The following is a 15,417-nucleotide window of genomic DNA, read 5'->3' on the forward strand; positions in this document are numbered from 1 at the left end:
GAATACAGTGGAGGGGTTCTTCATATAGCTACAGTCTAGTTAGAATACAGTGGAGGGGTTCTTCATATAACTACAGTCTAGTTAGAATACAGTGGAGGGGTTCTTCATATAGCTACAGTCTAGTTAGAATACAGTGGAGGGGTTCTTCATATAGCTACAGTCTAGTTAGAATACAGTGGAGGGGTTCTTCATATAACTACAGTCTAGTTAGAATACAGTGGAGGGGTTCTTCATATAACTACAGTCTAGTTAGAGTACAGTGGAGGGGTTCTTCATACAGCTACAGTCTAGTTAGAATACAGTGGAGGGGTTCTTCATCTAGCTACAGTCTAGTTAGAATACAGTGGAGGGGTTCTTCATATAGCTACAGTCTAGTTAGAATACAGTGGAGGGGTTCTTCATATAGCTACAGTCTAGTTAGAATACAGTGGGGGGGTTCTTTATCTAGCTACAGTCTAGTTAGAATACAGTGGAGGGGTTCTTCATATAGCTACAGTCTAGTTAGAATACAGTGGAGGGGTTCTTTATCTAGCTACAGTCTAGTTAGAATACAGTGGAGGGGTTCTTCATATAGCTACAGTCTAGTTAGAATACAGTGGAGGGGTTCTTCATATAGCTACAGTCTAGTTAGAATACAGTGGAGGGGTTCTTCATATAGCTACAGTCTAGTTAGAATACAGTGGAGGGGTTCTTCATCTAGCTACAGTCTAGTTAGAATACAGTGGAGGGGTTCTTCATGAAAACGTTAACAGCTCACATGCTGTACCACCTGTGTTGGACTGACATATGTTCTAGGCGGGTTATGAACCCCAGTCTGCCGCTGTAGAAACCAACGTGTAAACCATCAGACCAAGAGGAAATCCTTTGTTGACCAAGGGCCACATGAAATCCCCATGCAGGGCTTGCTACCTCCTCACGTTAACTTGAACAATCATGACCGACTCATGTCCACTGCACATACGCAGGTCAGAAACGATCAAATCAAACTTTATTTGTAAAGTTATTTCTTTACAAAATGCAGTTCAAAGTGCTTAGCAAATAAAATAATAACAGGTGAGAAAGAAAAACACCAAAATAATGTACAGAAATAGTTTAAAAAAGTAAAACAAGAGTAGAACAGATATTCGTGTTTCTATGTGTACATTGTACAAACAAGCAGGGCTGTTCTGAGAGTGTCGATGACGTAGTCTGTCCTCTATTTACACTCCAAAGTTTAATATTCATCTTATTTCAACACAAGGTAGCTAACATGGCTTCTCACTCACGGCCATCAACATTGTACATAAACTACTGACAGATTCTTCATAACACCCACACCTTTGGTCTAATAATAATATAGAACCGATGACATCAGTCTAAAGCTAGCACCCCCCCCCCCCCCCCCCCCCCCCCCCAACTGCCTTATATAAATGCAATGTTACAGGTTCACCACCCAACTAACAAGATAATTAAAAAGTTGACAATATTTTAATATTAGTTGGGCTTAAACCCTCAATGGCTGGGTGAAGTCGGGTGTAGGGTTTACACTCAAACACCTCAAGTAAACATGAACATAGTGTTTTCTAGGAAAGGAGGTAAGGAGGTAGATTGATGTAGACCAGGGATTCGGCCTGCGGGCAGATCGTTTTCTCAATCTAGGAAAGGAGGTAAGGAGGTAAGGAGGTAGATTAATGTCGACCAGGGATTCAGCCTGCGGGCAGATCGTTTTCTCAATCTAGGAAAGGAGGTAAGGAGGTAGATTAATGTTGACCAGGGATTCAGCCTGCAGGCAGATCGTTTTCTCAATCTAGGAAAGGAGGTAAGGAGGTAGATTAATGTAGACCAGGGATTCAGCCTGCGGGCAGATCGTTTTCTCAATCTAGGAAAGGAGGTAAGGAGGTAGTTTAATGTCGACCAGGGATTTAGCCTGCGGGCAGATCGTTTTCTCAATCTAGGAAAGGAGGTAAGGAGGTAAGGAGGTAGATTAATGTCGACCAGAGATTCAGCCTGCGGGTAGATCGTTTTCTCAATCTAGGAAAGGAGGTAAGGAGGTAGATTAATGTAGACCAGGGATTCAGCCTGCGGGCAGATCATTTTCTCAATCTAGGAAAGGAGGTAAGGAGGTAGTTTAATGTAGACCAGGAATTCAGCCTGCGGGCAGATCGTTTTCTCAATCTAGGAAAGGAGGTAAGGAGGTAGATTAATGTCGACCAGGGATTCAGCCTGCGGGCAGATCATTTTCTCAATCTAGGAAAGGAGGTAAGGAGGTAGTTTAATGTAGACCAGGGATTCAGCCTGTGGGCAGATCGTTTTCTCAATCTAGGGAAGGAGGTAAGGAGGTAGTTTAATGTAGACCAGGGATTCAGCCTGCGGGCAGATCATTTTCTCAATCTAGGAAAGGAGGTAAGGAGGTAAGGAGGTAGTTTAATGTAGACCAGGGATTCAGCCTGTGGGCAGATCGTTTTCTCAATCTAGGGAAGGAGGTAAGGAGGTAGTTTAATGTAGACCAGGGATTCAGCCTGCGGGCAGATCGTTTTCTCAATCTAGGAAAGGAGGTAAGGAGGTAAGGAGGTAGTTTAATGTAGACCAGGGATTCAGCCTGCGGGCAGATCGTTTTCTCAATCTAGGAAAGGAGGTAGTTTAATGTAGACCAGGGATTCAGCCTGCGGGCAGATCGTTTTCTCAATCTAGGAAAGGAGGTAAGGAGGTAAGGAGGTAGTTTAATGTAGACCAGGGATTCAGCCTGCGGGCAGATCGTTTTCTCAATCTAGGAAAGGAGGTAAGGAGGTAGATTAATGTCGACCAGGGATTCAGCCTGCGGGCAGATCGTTTTCTCAATCTAGGGAAGGAGGTAAGGAGGTAGATTAATGTAGACCAGAGATTCAGCCTGCGGGCAGATCGTTTTCTCAATCTAGGAAAGGAGGTAAGGAGGTAGATTAATGTAGACCAGGGATTCAGCCTGCGGGCAGATCGTTTTCTCAATCTAGGAAAGGAGGTAAGGAGGTAGATTAATGTCGACCAGAGATTCAGCCTGCGGGCAGATCGTTTTCTCAATCTAGGAAAGGAGGTAAGGAGGTAGATTAATGTAGACCAGGGATTCAGCCTGCGGGCAGATCGTTTTCTCAATCTAGGAAAGGAGGTAAGGAGGTAGATTAATGTCGACCAGGGATTCAGCCTGCGGGCAGATCGTTTTCTCAATCTAGGGAAGGAGGTAAGGAGGTAGATTAATGTAGACCAGAGATTCAGCCTGCGGGCAGATCGTTTTCTCAATCTAGGAAAGGAGGTAAGGAGGTAGATTAATGTAGACCAGGGATTCAGCCTGCGGGCAGATCGTTTTCTCAATCTAGGAAAGGAGGTAAGGAGGTAGATTAATGTCGACCAGAGATTCAGCCTGCGGGCAGATCGTTTTCTCAATCTAGGAAAGGAGGTAAGGAGGTAGATTAATGTAGACCAGGGATTCAGCCTGCGGGCAGATCGTTTTCTCAATCTAGGAAAGGAGGTAAGGAGGTAGATTAATGTCGACCAGGGATTCAGCCTGTGGGCAGATCGTTTTCTCAATCTAGGGAAGGAGGTAAGGAGGTAGTTTAATGTAGACCAGGGATTCAGCCTGCGGGCAGATCATTTTCTCAATCTAGGAAAGGAGGTAAGGAGGTAGATTAATGTAGACCAGAGATTCAGCCTGCGGGCAGATCGTTTTCTCAATCTAGGAAAGGAGGTAAGGAGGTAGATTAATGTCGACCAGGGATTCAGCCTGTGGGCAGATCGTTTTCTCAATCTAGGGAAGGAGGTAAGGAGGTAGTTTAATGTAGACCAGGGATTCATTCTGCGGGCAGATCATTTTCTAAATCTAGGGAAGGAGGTAAGGAGGTAGATTAATGTAGACCAGGGATTCAGCCTGCGGGCAGATCGTTTTCTCAATCTAGGAAAGGAGGTAAGGAGGTAAGGAGGTAGTTTAATGTAGACCAGAGATTCAGCCTGCGGGCAGATCGTTTTCTCAATCTAGGAAAGGAGGTAAGGAGGTAAGGAGGTAGATTAATGTCGACCAGGGATTCAGCCTGCGGGCAGGTCGTTTTCTCAATCTAGGAAAGGAGGTAAGGATGTAAGGAGGTAGTTTAATGTAGACCAGGGATTCAGCCTGCGGGCAGATCGTTTTCTCAATCTAGGAAAGGAGGTAAGGAGGTAAGGAGGTAGTTTAATGTAGACCAGAGATTAAGCCTGAGGGCAGATCGTTTTCTCAATCTAGGAAAGGAGGTAAGGAGGTAAGGAGGTAGTTTAATGTAGACCAGGGATTCAGCCTGCGGGCAGATCGTTTTCTCAATCTAGGAAAGGAGGTAAGGAGGTAAGGAGGTAGTTTAATGTAGACCAGGGATTCAGCCTGAGGGCAGATCGTTTTCTCAATCTAGGAAAGGAGGTAAGGAGGTAGATTAATGTAGACCAGAGATTCAGCCTGCGGGCAGATCGTTTTCTTCAGCGGATGGTCGGGGGACCGGAACATCAATACAAATCATTTTTAGACAGAAAATGAACCACCAGAAAATATAAAAACAGATATAATGTTTGACTAAAACTGAATAATTTCAAACCTTGATTATATTTGTATATGAGTGTACAGGTGGATTCAAAGGACCAGGCAGGGTAGAGATAGACAGAGGACTCATCTTTGTGTCTGTGCCATCATAGTGTCTGTGACAGCATGGGCAGTGCCATTGAGGCTATCTCGTTTTTAAAGTAGTACATGTTCTTCTTGTTTAGGCTGATTGCTCCAAATTCATCCAGTTGACTACTTTAATATTGTGAAAGACCTCTTTGATAATATCCATGATGAGTGCTCTATCTATCTCTATGGGTCTTTCCAAGTCTATTAGCAGAATCGCGTTAGTGGAAACAAGCTGTTCGCAGGGTTATATGTCCGAGTTGTGTCGAAGACAATTTTGCATTTTATCTAACCCTAACCAATTTCCTAACCCCTAATTCTCCTAACCTGCTACAAAAAGTAAGGTGCACGGAGAACAGCCTGAGTTTCATCTATGACTTGCTTGGGCTGGACAGAGCTACCAGTAAGTGAACATGTTGTTGGATTCCTAGGGGAGACAGGGCTGATAAAGTTAATTTGTTTTAGGTACAAATGTCTTTATTTCATTCTACCTACAACTCCAAACATTGCAATGACTCACTGAAGAAGCTCCAGGAATCTCCACTATTCCCTCCCTCCCTTCCTTCTTTCCAACCTGAAAGGATAAAACATTTCCCAGCTAACCATTGGTTCTGGAGAGGAAGCCATGCTTTTCATGACTGGTAAAACTGAACGTTTTTTAAACGTTCTGAGAGCGGAAGTGAAAATGTAGCCTGTCCTGGGAACGTTCATTCTTAGGTTCCAGGGAGGTTCCGAGAACATTTTGCTATGGTTCCCTGAACGTTTTCCTGGTTGGTTTTATTAACGTTCTGAGAATGTAAATTGTAGGTTGTTTGAAGATAATTCAATATGGTTTCTGAGAACATGTTTCAATAAGACTTTTAACAACACTGCTAGCTTAGGTTAACTGTTCTGAACTCCCAGCACAGACAGACAGGTAAGACTTTTAACAACACTGCTAGCTTAGGTTAACTGTTCTGCACTCCCAGCACAGACAGACAGGTAAGACTTTTAACAACACTGCTAGCTTAGGTTAACTGTTCTGAACTCCCAGCACAGACAGACAGGTAAGACTTTTAATAACACTGCTAGCTTAGGTTAACTGTTCTGCACTCCCAGCACAGACAGACAGGTAAGACTTTTAACAACACTGCTAGCTTAGGTTAACTGTTCTGAACTCCCAGCACAGACAGACAGGTAAGACTTTTAACAACACTGCTAGCTTAGGTTAACTGTTCTGAACTCCCAGCACAGACAGACAGGTAAGACTTTTAACAACACTGCTAGCTTAGGTTAACTGTTCTGAACTCCCAGCACAGACAGACAGGTAAGACTTTTAACAACACTGCTAGCTTAGGTTAACTGTTCTGCACTCCCAGCACAGACAGACAGGTAAGACTTTTAACAACACTGCTAGCTTAGGTTAACTGTTCTGAACTCCCAGCACAGACAGACAGGTAAGACTTTTAACAACACTGCTAGCTTAGGTTAACTGTTCTGAACTCCCAGCACAGACAGACAGGTAAGACTTTTAACAACACTGCTAGCTTAGGTTAACTGTTCTGAACTCCCAGCACAGACAGACAGGTAAGACTTTTAATAACACTGCTAGCTTAGGTTAACTGTTCTGCACTCCCAGCACAGACAGACAGGTAAGACTTTTAACAACACTGCTAGCTTAGGTTAACTGTTCTGAACTCCCAGCACAGACAGACAGGTAAGACTTTTAACAACACTGCTAGCTTAGGTTAACTGTTCTGCACTCCCAGCACAAACAGACAGGTAAGACTTTTAACAACACTGCTAGCTTAGGTTAACTGTTCTGCACTCCCAGCACAGACAGACAGGTAAGACTTTTAACAACACTGCTAGCTTAGGTTAACTGTTCTGCACTCCCAGCACAGACAGGTAAGACTTTTAACAACACTGCTAGCTTAGGTTAACTGTTCTGAACTCCCAGCACAGACAGACAGGTAAGACTTTTAACAACACTGCTAGCTTAGGTTAACTGTTCTGAACTCCCAGCACAGACAGACAGGTAAGACTTTTAACAACACTGCTAGCTTAGGTTAACTGTTCTGAACTCCCAGCACAGACAGACAGGTAAGACTTTTAATAACACTGCTAGCTTAGGTTAACTGTTCTGAACTCCCAGCACAGACAGACAGGTAAGACTTTTAACAACACTGCTAGCTTAGGTTAACTGTTCTGAACTCCCAGCACAGACAGACAGGTAAGACTTTTAACAACACTGCTAGCTTAGGTTAACTGTTCTGAACTCCCAGCACAGACAGACAGGTAAGACTTTTAATAACACTGCTAGCTTAGGTTAACTGTTCTGAACTCCCAGCACAGACAGACAGGTAAGACTTTTAACAACACTGCTAGCTTAGGTTAACTGTTCTGAACTCCCAGCACAGACAGACAGGTAAGACTTTTAACAACACTGCTAGCTTAGGTTAACTGTTCTGAACTCCCAGCACAGACAGACAGGTTGGTTGTTTAGCTACAAAACAAATGCATGGGCAACTATGGGGCAAAACAGTTTGGGTTGGCTTAGAATGTTGACAACATGTAAACGATATTTAGTCTCCAATGTTTATTGTAAACGTAAATACATTTGCACAGTGAGCACTTATTGTCTCTTATACACAATTACCTGTTGGCTAGTTAGCTAGCAAATCTGCCATAATTAGCATTGACATGGTATCAAGAACAAGATGAAAAGGTCCTCTTGGATTCCCCACTTGGCAGTTTCTTCTCATTGTTGCTATCCATCTGGCCATCCAGAATCACAACAACTGACTAACTTCTGCCCCATTGAAGCGTGTTCACGTTGTTTTCCTGACATTGTCAGCTAACCCATCTATAGGGCACATGGAAATGAATCTGCTTAGGCACTAATCCTGCAAACACATTTATTATCTATTGTGGCATGGCGTCAGTGAGATTCAAACCTAGGATCCTCTGTTCTCTGTTTGTTTAACTCGTACAAAGCTGTTAATTTTACTCTATTCAAACAGAGCCCATTTCAAAGGAGACAAGCGTTCACTAGGATGGGTGTGGCCAACACACCTGACCACACTTAACAAGATAGAGGATAGAGTTTTGTTGATGCTTAGAATGGTACATATATGGCAAGGTTCAACATTCTTTCAACCTTGCAAATTTTTTCTAATGTGTTTTTTATGGAACATTTTCTTAATTTTCTGAGAACATGACTTTAAATAGAACCATGAGGAAACCAGCGAGAAAACGTTATGCTGAAGTACTGAGATTCCCACCTAAGAAACATGGTTCTCAGAACGTTATGTGCTTGCTGTGTACCCTGAGCCATTCCCAGAATGTTGTGGAAGGGTAGTACGCAAAATAACCACACTCTTGCAGGGCAGCCCTGAAGAGTCTCTTCTCATCAACTGTATGTCCTCTGTGTGGTCTTAGCAATTCAGCATGCTTTGTGTTGTTTTGCCAACCCAATTGTCTCATCTCCGAGAAGCTGAGGTTCTGTTGTGATTCAGTCATGTAGGTCTGGTTTCTGATTGGTGGCTGACTTTACAGTAATACTATTGGTCGACAACTCATTTAGAATCCAAACAACTCAGAAGCTTATAAAAGGGTCTTAGATTCATAGTTCTTTCTCTTATGTTCCTGTCCTTCTGTGGTGAGATACCTACTCTCTTTCTCTCCCTCTCCCATGAGCTATGGCTTCTCTCTCTCTCTCTCTGACCATGCTTAGAATAATGCCTTGTCATGTTTGTAACTTAAGCTTTATGCTTAAGAATCCATTCATTTCACAAAGTAATTAAATACAATTCCATTCTCAGACATTTCTTGATTGCCATTTACCTTAACTCAACTATAGTGTTATATTACTGTAACTCAACTATAGTGTTCTATTACTGTAACTCAACTATAGTGTTATATTACTGTAACTATAGTGTTCTATTACTATAACTCAACTATAGTGTTATATTACTGTAACTCAACTATAGTGTTATATTACTGTAACTATAGTGTTCTATTACTATAACTCAACTATAGTGTTATATTACTGTAACTATAGTGTTCTATTACTGTAACTCAACTATAGTGTTATATTACTGTAACTCAACTATAGTGTTATATTACTGTAACTCAACTATAGTGTTATATTACTGTAACTCAACTATAGTGTTATATTACTGTAACTATAGTGTTCTATTACTATAACTCAACTATAGTGTTATATTACTGTAACTCAACTATAGTGTTCTATTACCGTAACTCAACTATAGTGTTCTATTACTGTAACTCAACTATAGTGTTATATTACCGTAACTCAACTATAGTGTTATATTACCGTAACTCAACTATAGTGTTATATTACCGTAACTCAACTATAGTGTTATATTACTGTAACTCAACTATAGTGTTATATTACCGTAACTCAACTATAGTGTTCTATTACTGTAACTCAACTATAGTGTTATATTACCGTAACTCAACTATAGTGTTCTATTACTGTAACTCAACTATAGTGTTATATTACTGTAACTCAACTATAGTGTTATATTACCGTAACTCAACTATAGTGTTCTATTACTGTAACTCAACTATAGTGTTATATTACCGTAACTCAACTATAGTGTTATATTACCGTAACTCAACCATAGTGTTATATTACCGTAACTCAACTATAGTGTTATATTACCGTAACTCAACTATAGTGTTATATTACTGTAACTATAGTGTTCCTGCATTCTGCTATTGATCTTATGGAGTCAGATAATTCATTTAATGGGCTAATTGCAGAGTCTCACTATGAGCCGCATGTGAGGTGTATATATAATATAAAACTGTATGTCGTATTACCACCACACTCTCACCAAGCTCTAAGAAACATATGGTGGTCATTATGTTATGTGCTAGCAGGGTTAACTTCTCCACCTGCTTCACCTACCGACTTCCCATTACATCAATCTATAAATACTTGGTGGCGCTGGTGGCAGAAACACCTACAGGGTTTCAGCATCCTCCTCTCCCCTCATCTGTGAGAAGGCCAAATATGGGTACTGAGAAGTGTTGACGTCAGTCTCTTGTCTCCCGTCCGAACCCCAGAGATACACGCACGAGCGCACTCACTCACTCACTCACTCACTCACTCACGCACGCACGCACGCACGCACGCACGCACGCACGCACGCACGCACGCACGCACACACACACACACACACACACACACACACACACACACACACACACACACAGCCCTCGCTCCAGACACACTTATGATGATCAGTTGTTAGTGACGTCACACAGGGAGTCTCTTAAGAGCCGGGGATTGTGGGATATCTTGTATCTGGTCTTATCTACGACCCATGGGGGTGAGGATAAGTGTGTGTTTCAGAAAGCTGTGTTTAAAGGCCCAGTGAATGTGTTTAATGGCCCAGTGTATGTGTTTAAAGGCCCAGTGTATGTGTTTAATGGCCCAGTCTATGTGTTTAATGGCCCAGTCTATGTGTTTAATGGCCCAGTCTATGTGTTTAAAGGACCAGTGAATGTGTTTAATGGCCCAGTCTATGTGTTTAATGGCCCAGTCTATGTGTTTAATGGCCCAGTCTATGTGTTTAAAGGACCAGTGTATGTGTTTAATGGCCCAGTCTATGTGTTTAAAGGCCCAGTGTATGTGTTTAATGGCCCAGTCTATGTGTTTAAAGGCCCAGTGTATGTGTTTAATGGCCCAGTCTATGTGTTTAAAGGACCAGTGTATGTGTTTAATGGCCCAGTCTATGTGTTTAAAGGCCCAGTGTATGTGTTTAATGGCCCAGTCTATGTGTTTAAAGGACCAGTCTATGTGTTTAATGGCCCAGTCTATGTGTTTAAAGGACCAGTGAATGTGTTTAATGGCCCAGTCTATGTGTTTAAAGGCCCAGTGTATGTGTTTAATGGCCCAGTGTATGTGTTTAAAGGCCCAGTCTATGTGTTTAATGGCCCAGTCTATGTGTTTAATGGCCCAGTGTATGTGTTTAAAGGACCAGTCTATGTGTTTAATGGCCCAGTCTATGTGTTTAAAGGCCCAGTGTATGTGTTTAAAGGACCAGTCTATGTGTTTAATGGCCCAGTCTATGTGTTTAATGGCCCAGTCTATGTGTTTAAAGGACCAGTCTATGTGTTTAAAGGACCAGTCTATGTGTTTAATGGCCCAGTGTATGTGTTTAAAGGACCAGTCTATGTGTTTAATGGCCCAGTCTATGTGTTTAAAGGCCCAGTGTATGTGTTTAATGGCCCAGTGTATGTGTTTAAAGGCCCAGTCTATGTGTTTAATGGCCCAGTCTATGTGTTTAATGGCCCAGTGTATGTGTTTAAAGGACCAGTCTATGTGTTTAATGGCCCAGTCTATGTGTTTAAAGGCCCAGTGTATGTGTTTAAAGGACCAGTCTATGTGTTTAATGGCCCAGTCTATGTGTTTAATGGCCCAGTCTATGTGTTTAAAGGACCAGTCTATGTGTTTAAAGGACCAGTCTATGTGTTTAATGGCCCAGTGTATGTGTTTAAAGGACCAGTCTATGTGTTTAATGGCCCAGTCTATGTGTTTAAAGGCCCAGTGTATGTGTTTAAAGGACCAGTCTATGTGTTTAATGGCCCAGTCTATGTGTTTAATGGCCCAGTCTATGTGTTTAAAGGACCAGTCTATGTGTTTAAAGGACCAGTCTATGTGTTTAATGGCCCAGTCTATGTGTTTAAAGGCCCAGTCTATGTGTTTAATGGCCCAGTCTATGTGTTTAATGGCCCAGTCTATGTGTTTAATGGCCCAGTCTATGTGTTTAAAGGACCAGTCTATGTGTTTAAAGGACCAGTCTATGTGTTTAAAGGCCCAGTGTATGTGTTTAAAGGCCCAGTCTATGTGTTTAAAGGCCCAGTGTATGTGTTTAAAGCCCCAATGTTTGTTTTTAAAGACCCTGTGTTTTGTATCATATTCTACAACAGTTGATGAAACTAACACTGAAAAAGTCTGAAAACATTTGATCAGTGTTATTTCCTGAAAGTTTATGGTTGAAAATACAATCTACACAGGACCTTCTAATCAGCAGGTTTGCATGGCGGGTGTTTTGGCTTTTGGTGGTGACATCATCATGAGGTAAATTGGTTAATAGCAGAGTTCTCAACCTCTCTGCCAATAGCATCTAGTTTTTGGTTTTACCCTCCCCACTCCCAGACAGTCCTAGCAAAATGTTTCTCTAAAAATATATATTACTGTAAGGTATTTAATTGTTACCCAGAAATGATTTGATATTGATATAAAAATGGCTGTGTTTGTCCTTTAAGCATACTGTGTGTGTGCGTATGTGTGTGTTTAAGCAAACCATATGTGTGTGTGTTCTCTGTGTATCTAGTTCTGCACCTTCCCACTGTCATTTCCCTCGCATCTTTCACTCTCTCGCACCTCAGGAGTTTATTGGCTTTGTGTGTGCTTGCATGTGTGTGCACTCGTACTTCAGTATTTGTTTTTGTGTACTCCCGGAAGTGTGTGTGTGTGTGTGTGTGTGTGTGTGTGTGTGTATGTGTGATTGCTTGATTAGAGGACTGGTCACTGCTAGAGAGATAGTCAACATGCAGGTCTGTGGGAGGTCTCAAGATGATAGGCTATTACGTATTCTACTGGTAACGGTCGCCCTCAGGCACAGATCTAGGATCAGCTTACTCTCTCCAAAACCTACCCGTAACCATTAGGGAGAGAAACACACACGTCTGACCTTGATGGCTTTGGGCAACTTCACTCTAGTTGCTCTGAGGCTGCGTTTCGATTCGTCACTCAAGGATTTAAAAGCATGGGATTAGAGTAAGCATTCGCTGGATGGAGTTTCAGACGCTGTTAAATTCATGTGAGAAAGCGTGCAAGTGTACTTTTTGGGAGAAGGGTGGAGAATGGGGAAACACACACACACGCGCGCGCGCATTGCCTAGTCACTTTACCCCTACTATACAGTACCAAGGAAAAAGTTTGGACACACCTACTCATTCAAGGGTTTTTCTTAATTTGTACTATTTTCTACATTGTAGAATAATAGTGAAGACATCAAAACTATGAAATAACACATGGAATCATGTAGTAACCAAAAAAGTGTTAAACAAATCAAAATATATTTCATATTTGAGATTCTTCAAATAGCCACCTGCCTTGATGACAGCTTTGCACACTCTTGGCGTTCTCTCAACCAACTTCATGAGGTAGTCACCTGGAATGCATTTCAATTAACATGTGTGCCTTGTTAAAAGTTAATTTGAGGATTTTTTTCCCTTCTTAATGCGTTTGAGCCAATCAGTTGTGTTGTGACAATGTAGGGGTGGTATACAGAAGATAGCCCTATTTGGTAAAAGACCAAGTCCATATTATGGCAAGAACAGCTCAAATAAGCAAAGAGAAATGACACCCCATCATTATTTTAAGACATGAAGGTCAGTCTTGGTGATGTCATTCGGAAACACAATGTCAACTTTCACTGCTATGCAGACGACACACAGCTGTACATTTGGATGAAACATGGTGAAGCCCCAAAATTGTCTACCGTGAAAGCCTGTGTTTCAGACATAAGGAAGTGGATGGCGGCAAATTATTTATTTTTAAACTCAAAGAAACAGAGATCTGCTGTTTGATCCAACAATTAATCTCAAAGCTTGTACAGTCGTCTCAAATAAAACTGTGATGGACCTCTGCGTTACTCTGGACCCTGATTTCTCTTTTGACAAATATATCATCAATAATTAAAACATTTTTACACCCATTTTACTCCAGTACTAGCCTCTCTATGCAGGCTACCTGGTAAGGCTAAGGCTGATTTCAAGGTTTTTCTGCTAACCTACAAAGCATTACATGGACTTGGTCCTACCATCTCTCTGATTTGGTCATGTCGTACATACCTAAATGTACACTACGGTCACAAGACTCAGGCCTCCTCATTGTCCCTAGAATTTCGAAGCAAACAGCTGGAGGCAGGGCTTTCTCCTATAGAGCTAAATTTTTATGGAATGGTCTGCCTACCCATGTGAGAGACGCAGACTCAGGCTCAACCTTTAAGTCTTTATTGAAGACTCATCTCTTCAGTAGGTCCTATGATTGAGTGTAGTCTGGCCCAGGAGTGCAAAGGTGAACGGCAAGGCACTGGAGCCAGCGAACCGCCCTTGCTGTTCACCGGATCCCCTCTCTCCACTGGGATTCTCTGCCTCTGACCCTACTACAGGGTCTGAGTCACTGACTTACTAGAGCTCTTTCTTGTGGAGGGGTGCGCCACGTCGTGCCAGGCTTTTCTTTCACTATACCCGACATGAGTGGGTTGAGTCAGTGACGTGATCTTCCCCTCGGGCTCGTGCGGTGGAGGAGATCTTCGTGGGCTATACTCAGCCTTGTCTCAGGGTAGTAAGTTGGTTGTGTGTTGATATCCCTCTAGTGGTGTGGGAGCTGTGATTTGGCAATGTGTGTTGGGGGGGTTATCTCCTGCCTGGTTGGCCCTGTCCGGTATTGTTGGACAGGGCCACAATGTCACCCAACCTCCCCAGCCTCAGCCTCCAGTATTTATGCTGCAATAGTCTATGTGCCGGGGGGCTAGGGTCAGTCTGTCTTATCTGGTGTAATTGTGCCGGGGGGCTAGGGTCAGTCTGTCTTATCTGGTGTAATTCTCCTGTCTTATCTGGTGTAATTCTCCTGTCTTATCTGGTGTCCTGTGTGAACTTAAATATGCTCCTGAATACAAAGTGTTATGTTGGGGGCACATCCGACACAACATATCACTGAGTACCACTCTTCATATTTTCAAGTATTGTGGTGGCTGCGCTTGTCATCGGCAAGTTCGAGGGAGTAATTTAGGATAAAAATAAATGGAATAGAGCTAAGCACAGGAAAACCTGGTGTATGAATACTTTCTGAAGGCACTGTAAATATCTTAAAGCAAGAATATACACAAATAATACATTATCTGACTAAATTACTTTAGAAAGGGGCACAAGACAGGGATGTCCCCTCTCCCCCTCCTGTTTGCACTGGCAAATGAACCACTTGCAGAAAGAATTAGACAGTGCCCAAACGTAACAGATATGGTAAACATGAATATACGGTAAACTTATCTGCCGACAATATCCTGATATATCTGACTAATGTTGAAAACTCAATGCCCCACTTGTTATAATATTTTCAAAATACTCTAAGATCTCAGGATATAACATTAACGTGGAAAAAAAATGGCAATAGGAAAAATAATTACTCATGATCTACAGCAATCCTTTAAGTTGACCAACGAAAAATATTAAATACTTAGGATGCTTATTAATAAGTGACAACGAACAACAAATATATGAAGATGACTTTATCCCATTACTCAACAACATGAAAGCAGATCTGACTAAATGGAACCATCTCCCCATAAATATTATTGTTAGAATACACCTCTTTAGAATGGCATGGCTCCCAAAGTTCATATATTTATTTTCATTATTTTATTAGGCAAGTCAGTTAAGAACAAATACTTATTTTCAATGATGGCCTAGGAACAGTACAACAGATTTGTACCATGTCAGCTCAGGGATTTGAACTTGCAACCTTCTGGTTACTAGTCCAACACTCTAACCACCAGGCTACCTGGGCAGAGTTGGAAAGCTGTCTGTCAGAAGTTTTACAATGTAAGTGTACTTTTAAGTCCTCTGTCTGCATATTTCAAGACATGGCATATGGGGATGTGGTGAGATACCCATTGGGTTGAACACTACTATGGTTGTGACTTATATTAGAGCATCTATTACTTAACTACTGGAAGTCAAATGATACTCCACTGTAA

Source organism: Oncorhynchus clarkii, unplaced genomic scaffold (assembly GCF_045791955.1).
Source record: "Oncorhynchus clarkii lewisi isolate Uvic-CL-2024 unplaced genomic scaffold, UVic_Ocla_1.0 unplaced_contig_13757_pilon_pilon, whole genome shotgun sequence".
In the NCBI taxonomy this organism is placed as follows: Eukaryota; Metazoa; Chordata; class Actinopteri; order Salmoniformes; family Salmonidae; genus Oncorhynchus; species Oncorhynchus clarkii.